This window comes from Equus quagga, chromosome 9 (assembly GCF_021613505.1).
Source record: "Equus quagga isolate Etosha38 chromosome 9, UCLA_HA_Equagga_1.0, whole genome shotgun sequence".
NCBI lineage: Eukaryota > Metazoa > Chordata > Mammalia > Perissodactyla > Equidae > Equus > Equus quagga.
In genome coordinates this window covers 16,009,850-16,022,280 of record NC_060275.1, presented here as the reverse complement: position 1 = coordinate 16,022,280, position 12,431 = coordinate 16,009,850, and the positions used below count along the sequence as shown (strand labels likewise).

Here is a 12,431-nt window from a genome sequence, read left to right as displayed (position 1 = left end):
AGCCCGTTTGTTGGAGCATTAACAGCCTCAGGCAAACTCAACAAACCCATTGCCAGCTGCCAGTAATGACAGATTTCTTAGGGAGTATTATTTAATTAACAATAATGTGAAAGAGCAGCTCAGCTGAGATACTACATTTACTTACTGGAAACTGAGATGCTGCATTTACTTACTAAGCAGCGGTAAGTGGAAAAGACATGCAATTTGTTAGCCTTCCCATTATGTATCTTTCGTTTCTGAAATACATAGTAGTTGATAGGTATTTGCCACTAGATATTCTCAGCTGTCTGTGAGGCCAACATGTCCAAAGAACTTTAGCTCTTACTGTACAAGGCTGCTAACAGTCCTTTGCCGTTTGATTCTGTTAAGAAATCCCCCAGGGCCTCAAATGTTCAGGGACAGCATTCTTTGTCCTTCCCCCCTCTAGACAAGGGCAACTGCCAGCCCGCCTTCCTTGTATACGCCAGGCTCCCTCCCACCCCCATACATCATTTGCCGCTAATCACCTAACATAAGTGATGCCTTTTGTTCTCACTTGCTTCCCAAGTAGCTTTAGGTTGCATCAGCAACTTGGTGGCTGGCTGGATCTTATCTCCCCCAAGAGATGTGTTCTCACCCATGGCACTAGCAGAGGGGGAAGGAAAGCTTTAACTGGGTGCAGCATTCTCCCCTCAAAGTTACTGGACTAAATTCCCTACATCCAACAGCCTCCTTTAGAGCTGATTATAATTTAAGGACCAATTTCAAACTGGCAAAGGGAGGACCACTTTAAGTTGTTCTGACATACAGTGGGAGCTGGCAGCATGAAGTGAACTCCACAACTAAAGTGACAAGCTCAGGAAAATGCAAAAATAGTGCACTCCATGGAAGAAGGAGAAAAGTAAGTTATAAAACTTTTTATGTCGTCTGTTATTTCTATGACATATCTTCACAAAATTTGGTTTAAAATTGGTCAGTGACATAGAAAGACTGTCTTGGGAAAGGAATGTGTTGATTTAGTTCCTGCTGGAGCCAAACAAAGCCATCTAAAATAGTAATTTTAAATTATTATTTGGTGGCTGTTAATTGTAGTCACCAGTGTCCACTAAAATTCCTGCCAACAGAAAATCTTTATCTTGACTTGATTTGTGATAAGCCTAGAAATGAACAGTCGGTGTGGAACATGGTTATTAAGCAAAACAAATTTCTGTTCATGGCTTCTGAAAGGACAAATCTGAAATCCCAACTAGTTAGCTCATGCTTGTATTCGGGAGCAGATTAGGATGGGGTGTACACACAGCACTGGCATTCACTGTGGATTAAGATTGACTGCAGGAGCTAAAGATTTTCCTCTTTGATTCTTTAGAGTCCAAAGTAGCTTTCACTCAAATAATATCAAAGGCATCTTATTAAACACGTCTCCTAGCAGGGTTTCATCATAGGGCAGGCTTTATTATGTACAGTATAATCAGATTGATATAATATGGCATCAGCCAGTGAATGTCTTGTTTTGAAACAACTTGTGGAAATAGATTTTTATCCCTTTCTTTAATCCTAATTTGATGCTATTAACCAATTCCATTATTTAAATTGGCTATTAAGATTGGAATCAGTTTGATTTATCAGAATGTATTTCCCATTAATAAGGCTTTCTTTGTAGCCTCTCTCTTTAAACTACATTTACTGTTAGTACTTTGAAGAGAAACATTTACAAAATCTTTTTCCTTAATATGGATTAGAGTATGTGGATTGGGTCCTGTTATACTATGCTTAGCCTTACAGTACAAGAATAAAAACTTGTAGAGTTTATATGGATTTCTTTTAACCATTCTTTACTGTAGAGGAAAGATGAAAGGGATTATAGGAGAAAGAAATAATAAATTTTGCAAATGACATATAACAGCATTTTCCATTCCAAAGAAACCCAACTCCTTTACCAAGATAGAAAAGAAATATACAAGAATTTTAACTGCTAATGCAGTTTCCACTGGTAATATTTGAACATCTTTGTGGCACTGCTATATGGTATTTAAATATCAGAAAGGGGAAAAGTGCTGGCATAAAAGCAGAGGAGGAATACAGTTTTTCCAGACAGCAGAGCTAACAATCCTATCTTGCCACAAGTGTTACCTGAGGTCAATCAGCAGGTCATTAAAAGAATGTGTTTTGTTTGTTTGTTTGTTTTACCGATACCTTACAGCAAGCAAAAGTAGAGATGGCTAGAATTAAGCATCATTATCAACTGATGCACTTTGGAGGGATCACTAATTCTTTTCACTGTGTGCTTGTAAATTCATATTCCCTAGGCAAAAATGAGTGAAATGTTGTAAATGCTTACTGTGATGAAAAGTAAGCTTTTGAAAATATCATTGTTTTATAGGATTTGTAAAAGACCTTACGGCCTTTGGTTCCATCCCCCATCTTGGCAGCTCTACACTAAAGTCAGTGGGACACTTCCCCCCCTGCAGTCTGCTGCCCCATCCTTCTCCCCCTGCCCAAGAAAGGCCAAGAGATTTCTTAATCTCCGTAAGCAACCTGTTCCAGTTTATAAGCTTCACTGTCAGGAGATCTGTCTTTCTTTAAATCTCTTCTGCTACTGATTATGGCTATGTTCCTTGCTCCTGACTCCTAGGAGATGCCCATCCTTGGTGAAAACGAATTTAAAAAATTTGGATGTCTTCATTAAGCTACGCCTTGACTTTTTCTCCACTAGCCTTTAAGATTCCTTTCTTTGGACACTGTAGGTTTCATCTTTAGGCCCATGTGGACTCCTCTGTACCTGCTCCAAGTTCCATCCTCAACTCCAACCCCCTTGGGGTTGTAGCTCTCAGAAACTGACAAAGAATCCCAGTCTTGCCTGGTGGTTCCTCAGGACCCTACTCTGTTACTATTACCATACAGGTGCCATGATTCTCTTTGAAATTAAATGCTGTATTGCTAAATCATTGTTCAATTTCTATTTAATTTAATTCTATTCCAAGTTCTATTAAATTCCTGCTTGGTGCCAACACTGTGCTAATTCTGAAGATACAGAGTTGAGAGTCACTGCCCTCAGAGAATTCACAGGCTAGTGGGGAAAGCAGACCATGTGGGCTGTGCTGGCGGAATGGACAGAGTGGCATGAGGGCACAGAAGATAGGCCTGGTGATCAATAAATGCTTCCTGGAAGAGAGATTGCCAAGCAAAGGGCCTGGAAAAGGTATTCGTGATTGAACAAAAGAATGAAGGTGTTAAAATATAGGGTCTTTAGTTTATTTAGATGAACCAAAAAATGTGAGGGGAGAAGGGACAGGAGATGGCGCTAGAATGAAAGGTAGGAGCCAGATCATGTAGGTCCTTAAGTGCCTTGTCAAGGAATTTAGGTTTTATCAGCTAAGAAATGAGAAGCCATTAGAGACCTTTTAGCAGGTGAGTGACCTGATAAGATCCCTCTGGCTGATAACAGATTAGAACAGGGACACCAGTTAGGTTGCAGCAGGGGTGAAGGCATGAAGTTTATGGGGGCGGGGGGGAGGAATCTTCTGGATTTCTACTCGGATGGCTAGAAGAGCCATTCATTGCCCGGCTAAAGTAAGCAGAGACCCAACAAAGAAAAAATTAGAAGTCAAACTGGGAGGAAATGATATCCACTATGACCCACCAATCTTATTTGTTCCCTGAGTCCTCATCTCCAGATGTTACTAAATTTTATTTTATTCATTATTGCTCTGTTCATATTTTAAAACTTCTCCAAAGAGCCTTGTGTCTAAAGCCAAGCCATGTCCTTTACCACCATCACTTTAATTTGTTCCACTTTGGAAAAATCCAAATGCTTAGTAATCATGACTTTAGATATCCTTAAAATTATGAATGAATATTAAACACTTGATACAAAACTTACTCCTATAAAATACTACTTGTCATTGCACTAAAGTTGAAAGTGATCCATTGATGATAATTCTCTAGTCACTCAGTACTGAACAGTCAGAGCCATATTTCTTAATTTGTTATGCCTGAGTAGGCATAATCAAAAGCTTTATATGTACAGCTTACATAGAACTCCTTCCCTTAGATACACCCGTCTCCGTCACAACATAAATAGAAATTGGCCATTCAGACAGAACTTCTTCTATATGTTTTTTAAAACCAAAGAATAGCTATTTCCATGACCTTCTAAACACAAAAACTTGCCTTTCTATTCTGAGATTACAAAAGTTCTTCCCCACTGAACTCAGTGGCCCTGGATGGCTTGGTTGATATTCCAGGCGTGGCAAAGTGTATTTTCTAAAGATGGTAACAGTAATATTTCTCATCCCCCAGGCTCTTCTGGAGCCTTGCCACTCCCCTGTCAAGAAGTGGAGTCTAATTCTCTTCCCCTTGTGAGTGCAGATTTTTGAGCGGCTCATAATCAACAGAATGCAGCAGAAGTGAAGCTGAGAGGAGTCTGAGGCTAGGTCATAAAAGATCATGCAGCTTCTACTTTGAGAATAGGAGCGCTCACATTTACCCTGACCATGTACACATTCCAACTGCCCTCCTGGAAGCCACCATGCTGTGAGGAAGCCCAAATTAGTCTGCATGGAAATCACACATAAAGGTACTAAATGAGACTGTGTGAAGAGACAGAGATGTCCCAGCCTCCAGCTGCACCAGACCTCTGCTGTCTCAGCCTAGCCACCATCTGACTGCAGATGCCTGAGAAAGCCCACACCAGAACCACTCAGCCAAGACACATCCAAATTCCTGACCCACAGAAACCATAAAAACTAATAAAATGATTGCTGTTTTAAGCTACTACATTTTGAGGTGATTTATTTCATGTCAATAGCTAGCCAGAAAACAGGAATTAGTGCCAAAATGATTCAGTAGGAAATCAAATGATAGAGAATCAGTGGATCAGATCCCCCTTTCCTCACTGCATGAGACATCTGTGCCTCTTGATCTAGGCCTCAGGCTATTTGGTGACCTTGATGCCAGGAAGCCTCGATTGGATTGATGAGCCTGAAATGACTGAGAAGATCCTGAATTCAGAACAGTTCTCACTCCCCATGAATGCCAGTCTCTTCTGGGACCCATGATGGCTCCACTTTGCTTAGAAAGACCTAGTTTGGGACCAAGTTGTCTTGGGCCATTTGGGAATTTCTTTTTTTTTATATCCCTTGTTTACATGGTGGAACTCCCCAAAAGAAAAATACTAACATAAGTATATATTCAATGATCCAATCAGAGACTAATAAAAACATTTTAAAAGGAAATGTAAATATAGTCATATGGTGAGGACTGGACTAATAAAGAGGATCTAGGTGCAAGAAAGAGGGGATTGTCAAAGGAACAGGTGCGAGTCGACCTGGAAAAGAATTAGAGAAAAAAGATCTTCTCATATCAGCCCCCTTCCCCGAATTAAGGAGGTAAGAAGCTAAACCACCAGAGATAACTTCATGGTCACATGCCTTTAACTAAACAATAAAAAATATCACATAATTTTTCACATCCCAATTCCCTCACAAGGTTTCCAAGCATCTCTACAAAGGATTCTTCAACTTTATGTTAGAATAAGTGACGCCAAGGTCTAGAGTACATCTGATATGTAACAGTTTATTATATTTGTTGTCCAAGAACAAAAATATCATCTGTAAAAACTCACTGTTTTCTTGACTTTTGTTGCCTTTATACTGATTATCCATGCCTCTTAATACATTGCTGGTAAGAACAGATATTAAAATCAGCATAAAAAATATTAATTAAATCAAATTAAAAGCCTGAAAAGGAGAAAGAATAATATCAAACTGTTAAATACTTTTTACAGCTTAAAAATACATCAGCACTCAGGTAATATTTACTAAGCACCTATCATGTGCCAAATTCTGCACTAGTTATCAAGGATATGTGGAGAAAAGACAGGAGCTATGTCTTCAGGGAGCTTACAGTATGGAGAAGGGAGAGACAAGTATACAATCCTGAATAATGAAGAGCCATGACAGGAAACGCACACAGTGCTTTGAGAAGATAGATGAAAAGGGAAACACAAAGAAGTAAAAATAATTTTTTTAACAGAACTTAATCTATAATATTAGGTCATGATAATCTGTGATAAACCTTTAAAGAAGATTGTTATCATCATATTTGAGACTCAAAAAGATTAAGCAAATGCCAAGTGTTACACATTGAGTGGCAGAGCTGGAAATGGTCTTAAACCAAGATGTCCTGATTCCACATTATGTGCCATTCTCCAAAAGAGAGATTTTTTTTTTGAAAGCATGTATTGGAAGACAAGTTTCTCTTTTCCTTTAACAGAAGAAATAATAAATATCAATGAGATTTTTGTTTTGTCTTTCCTTTTTCTTGAACAGATTATCCAGTTGCCTTCTTATATTCCTTACACATTAGAAGAAAGAAAGATAAAATACCCACGACTCCAATAAGAGAGTGGGGATTCTGTAAAAGGAATAATACCTGAGAACTCAAAACAGGTCAAAAGCTCCCTGCCTGAGTTGAAGTTCCAGATCAGTTTCACCAAGTCAGCCCCAGGTCAGCAAGCGTCTGCCAGCTCCAATGCAGTGTGTGTGCTCCGCAAGAATTGTTCTAAGAGAGAGGAAAGAGCTCACATTCTTTATGCCCAAAGCTACTTTGAAGCTTTGGACTAAAAAGAGAAGGAAAGTTCTTGCCTCTTTAAATAATCAGGCATAGAAGGATGAATTTTTTATCCCTAAGTCTAAAACCAAATTTATTACCTTGCCTCTAACTAATGCCTCCTCCAGCTTTCTGCCATAACCTAAGCACAGAAGCTCCTTGTCATTGTTTTCATTTTTTTCCCGCGCCCACCATCCTCCATATCTATTCAGTATGCAAGTGTTGGAGACTCTGCCTCCTCAAGAGTTCAGACATGGGGCCAATCATCTTTTCAGCCCCCAGGCTCCCCGGTTGAAGTTCTCCTTACTAATTTTCCCTGGACTCTCAACTGATCCCCCACCTCCTCTTCACTCCCCTCCAGCAACACTACTACACAGAGATTTGACTGGCTACGTTTGCATGCTCAAAAACCTTTAACTGCTCACCGTGAACAACTAAATATATTCCAGTCACTTCAGTCCAGCAATATTTAAAGCTCCTCGCTACTTTTTTTTGCCTGTACTTCCTGCCTCATCTCTCATTACTTTCCCAAATGGAGCCCATTCTCCAAGCAGATTAAATTATTCTTCTCCCAGAGAGGCCCTTTGCATCCTGTATCTGCACCTTTGAGCTTACATTTTCTTTCACTTGGAATGCCATCCTCTCTACCTTTCAAGGTCTAGTTCATATACTACCTTAACCTTTTCCTCCCTGATAGAAGTCATTTCTCCCTCTTCCAACCTGGCCTAGCAGTTTGTTTTCTAGGGCTCTTGTGGCCCTTATCACAAATAGATCCGTGTTATAGTCAGTCGTCTAGGAAGCACATGCTGCAGAGTGGCTCCTGAGGAGAATCCCAGTTCATCTGCTTTCATGATATGTCGCATTTGCAAGAGCTGTGGTGAAATACCCACACCATGGCTGAGTTCAAGGAGCTGGGAAGAGATGTGCAAACCGGCTCTCGTGACAGCCAGTAGGAGCTAACTCCAGCACACTATTATTCTTTGTTTCTTTGTAAAATGGGAAAAGAAAACCTTTTCGTGGCATTCTTGTAAAGATTAAATGACAAAGTAAATGTAAAATACTTAACACAGCCTGGCATAGAGTAAACACTCCATGTTACTACTTCTGCTGTGATTGCTTCTGTTACTCCTGCTGCTACTAACAACACTATTGTCACCACTGCCAGTAATGGTATCATGCCCACGCCTACTCCTGCTACTACTTCTACTACTAGTATTAATGGTAGCATCACCCCCACTAAACGCTAAACTCCTTGAAGGAGGGAAAGGGAATTAATATTTATTTAAGCACCTGCTATTTTCAAGCACGAGGCTTTAACCATCCACCAAACACTGTGCTAAGAGTTTCAGATATACTTTCTCCCTTAATTCTGACAATCACCCGGTGAGAGTCTATAATTATCTCCAGTTTTCATGTGGCAAACTGAGACTGAAAGAGTTTAATTTACTCAAGATTGCAAGATAAGAAGTGGTAGGGCTAAAACTGAAACTCAATTTTGTTTGGCCTCAAACCAACATATTAACATATTTGATTAAACATACTGGATGCTCAAGTATTTATAGAATTAATAAATTGTCTTAATTTTAGATAGCAAACTTGCTTTTGCCAAAAACTCTTCTTCCTATGGATTAATCTTTATGGTCCAGGGAAGACTACAGAATTGTCCTACCTGCCTAAAGTTCTGTTAAAGGTAAAGTTATAAGAGAAAATACCAAGTAGCAATTATTTGCAACTTCTTATCAAGGAAGAACCTTAGCCAAAGAATTACATTTAAAACACATGCTTTTTCCAAATGAACAAGCACAAATTTAATGCAATTATAAATGTCACATAAGACTAGAAATTAGTGAGCATGTGAGACAATGCTGAAAAATCAAAATTGATCATTCTTGTCTAACTGTAAGTCAAAGAAATTGCCTACGGACTGAACTGCAGTTTCATTAGCTTGATTAAAAGTGAAAACTGGAGGAAGGGTAAAGTAGGTCAAAAACTTCCCCACTCCTTGAGGATTAAAACATTTAGTAGATACTAAGTATGTGTGAAAAGATCAGTAAGAATCTATTTGCCATTCTTGGAGGATATGGAAAGAAAGACAGGGCACCCTCAACTGGAAAAATTGATTATAATGAGAATGGAAAGAAAAGAGGAATTGGGCACGAACGCTAGCAAAAGGGATTTCTAAAGTGGAAATTCCCTTATTCATGACCTGAGCTAGAGAATTTATAGCTAGAGGGTCAGTGTCTATACAGGATACACAAAGCAGGTTTTATTATGGAACTGATCAGGTTTTTCAAAGTCAGCTCTTAATTACATAATTCAAGCTTTCTACCATCTTTTTTTGTTTTACTTCTCTTCTGCACACATGGACACACACACACACACACACACACACATCCCTACCCTTACATAAAACCAGATATTGTTCCTAAACTCTTCAGTTAGGCCACCCTATACCTCCCCCTCAGCCACCGCCACCCCACAGTTCCATTTTTGAACTTCTTAAAACAGCACTCCCTCTCATAGACTAGTTTGGTTGTGAGAAGGAAATGAGGAACAGAAAGAACGAGTGGTGAGAAAAGGAAGATTAAGAGACTGATAATAGCTGAGTGAACGCTGTAAGAATGAACCTTTAGGCTCAGGATTTCCACAGTTTTTGAGGAACTTGGAGAAGCAGAAATTCATAGAAAAATAAATAATCAAAATTAGAATAAGCAAAAGTGATAAACACCTTTTCTAAGAAATCTCCATGGAAATTAAGTATTCTTAGTTTTTCTCTTCTGTTCAATTTTTTTTTAAGAAAAGGTAATACCATAATTCCTCAATTCTAAACACACCATCAACTTACTAACAGCTTCTCTGAGGAGTGGAAGAAGGAAATATGACCATATTAAATGTACGCATTGATTTTAAGATATATCCCACTTCAGAAATGTTAACCTTGGGGTTGGGGACAGTGTCATGAGGCAGGTGAGGTATGGAGTAAGAGAGTGGAAGTGAGAGCACAACCCAAATCCAGGAATTCTAGTACCTGGACAACCTCTTCTGGCTCTGCTGAGTTGATTGCACCTGTAGATGGGTGGCTTTGGGTAGGCTACAGAGTTGATGGCCACAAAGGAAGTACGGACCTTCTACTCACTTAATGACTGCCCAGGAGAAAACTGAGATGGAACATCTGTAGTAAATGAAAAAGAATTCAAGTCAGAAAACTGTCCCATCTTTCAGCATACAAAACCATATTACACACCTTTCCAAAACAGACCCCCAGTGGTAGACTTCGGTCAGTAGCACAGACATATACATCCAGACTCAGAAATGTTGAAAGTTTGTTTACAGAAGCACTGAAAATATTTTCTTTATGGGATTCCACAATAAGAATCTTGTTGTTTGTGAGCTGTATGTCTTCAGAGATATCATCATCATATGAATTTTTCACTCCAATTCATACCCGCAACCACCTGCTCTGTTCTCTGTGGGTTCTATACTCTATACTGAAGAATTTTTACTCCTAAGTAAAATGCATCTGTTCATATTTCTCAAAAGAAACCCTTGACTGAGAGGAAAGAGAATGTTGTGACACCGAGCTGTGTTCCGATTTAATGCTGATGCACCTCACGGTACACTGTCATATTTCACTGTGATATCTAAGATCTTCACAAAGTTTCTTTTTTCTTTGTAAGTACATTTTTGAGGCTTCTTCTATAAGTAAAAGTGATAGCTTAAGAAGTTTAGCTGCCTAAGACGGCAACACCACTGTCTATATTTACCTTTCTAAAGGCATGAGGACACATCAGAAAATTAAAACACACCCCCCCTTCATAGGGGGAGTCACAAGCATAGGCGACCGACTTTGTGCTTCTATAGAGATGTCATTTGAGCTTTACTGAGTAGTACTTCCATTAACCATAAAAAGCTCAGGAAAACTGGAGTAATGAAAGAAATCACGGGGAGACCATAAAAGCCCAGTTCATTTCAAGGAGAAAGCAGTAACCATCTCTTCCCCCTACATTTTAAATATCACATGAATTTAAGTAACAAAATAAACAATTCACTGAGAACACACTTTATGTACAACTTTAATTTCTTCCTACTGTGTTCATTACCAAGCTGTTTGCTTTCTTCAGGCAGGATGGGGGGGAAACTTTTAAAAGATTCATTTAACACAGAAGTCTATTTCCACTAAAGTATTCTTCGTGTGGCATATGTGGTTTTCCAAAGTTGATCTGTATATCCAAATAGACAGATATTAGTCTCTTCCTTTATATGAACAACAGAAATTAGCCCCCCTTCAAACACATCATTGCTATTCTTATCTTGTAGGGAAAAAAAAAATCAATATGAGAACCATATTATTTATAATAATTACAAACTGGTTAGTATTTCTGATAGAACTGATTTTCCCTTCACTTGTATAAAAACAGCTCTAATTGTGAAAAGAATAATTGTAACTATTGTATAACCCAGATTTTACTTTCTAAAAAGTTAGGCAGGGAGTATTTTTCATGCATTCTTCCCTGAGGAAGCAGGAATAAAGTGCTTTCCATCAACTGTAGTTATCAAGTTATTTCACACAGAAAGACTGTACAGGCACTGCGGGCTCTGATACCTCAAGTTTGTAAGGGGGAGCATGAGAGGGGCACACAGACCACCAGAGCTTTCACAGGATTTCCAAGGGCGCCACTGGTCCTAAACATCCCAAAGCCACTTTTGTATGTCATCAGTGAAAGAGAAGAATGTGAGGGCTTTGCACTAACGTGTGGGAGGGTAGGAGAGAGAGATGAAAGCTCTTGCAACCAAACCACCTACAAAATATTCATTGCGAAGATTCCAAAGAACGCCTTTTTTTCCCTTGAGCTCTTCAGGTCACACCTATAGTTAAAGATAGAGGGGTTTAACTGGTAAGAATGCATGTTTAGTTTGTAAGAGATGGGAGAGTATAAGGGACAGTACTTGAAATTCTTCAAAATGTCTTCAAATCTTATTCTGTCCAGAAAATGTAGACAGTGGAAATGGGAGAGGGAACCTTAGCATCCCCCCCCACACACACACACACACACACGTGCACCTGAGCTCTCAGAATCCAAAAGCAAGATAATAAATTAGCCAGAGAAAATAATCAAAATAATTGAAAATAACGCTTAGGCAAAAGGTACACGTGACACACAGACATTAAAGGAAATATGTTAAATCTAGTATATGTATATTGAGTTCTATCTTTGATAAATGCAATCCTAAAAAATTTTCTCTATCTACAGGGTTTTCTAATAGCTAGTCCTTCATTATGTTTCCTCACATGGAAAAACAGTGTTTGGTTATATACAATTAGGCTGGGCTAGAATCTTCTACTCAATGGTACTTATCACAGATGTAGAGATCTGTGACATAATACATATATGTTAAGCCTTTTCAGAATTTCGGTCAAAAAAGTGCCCACAAAATATGTTTCAGGTTCAGCTTCATTATTTTTACACATAACTCAGGTAATTTCTCCTTACATGACTGTGCAAATGTCAGTTGGCTTCTTAGTCATTTACAGAGCACTTTCACCTACATTATCCCAATAGAGCCTCACGGTAGTCCTGTGAGGTAGGGGGCAAAAGAACTATTATTGTTCCTCGCTTTCTATGAGGAAGGATAGTTCATAGAAGTGAGCAAGTCAGAGGAAATGAAGCTAGAACCACAGCATCTGACGCAATCTAGCGCTCCTTGGGGAAGTTACAGATAGGTTTGTGTCTCACAATATACGGACTATTCCCTTTGTAGTTACCAATCACAGTATCCTGGCAATAGCTTTTTTTGGTAATGCCCTTTGTCCATCTTCTAGGTTCCTAAAAGCATAGCTATGT

The 12,431-nt window shown here is 39.0% G+C and overlaps 1 protein-coding gene across 2 annotated transcripts in view; it reads left to right on the top strand.

The window, feature by feature from the left end:
• The window catches only part of CDH20 (cadherin 20), a 199,007-nt gene that overhangs the window by 127,851 nt on the left and 58,725 nt on the right, over positions 1-12,431 (top strand). The window lies entirely within an intron of this gene.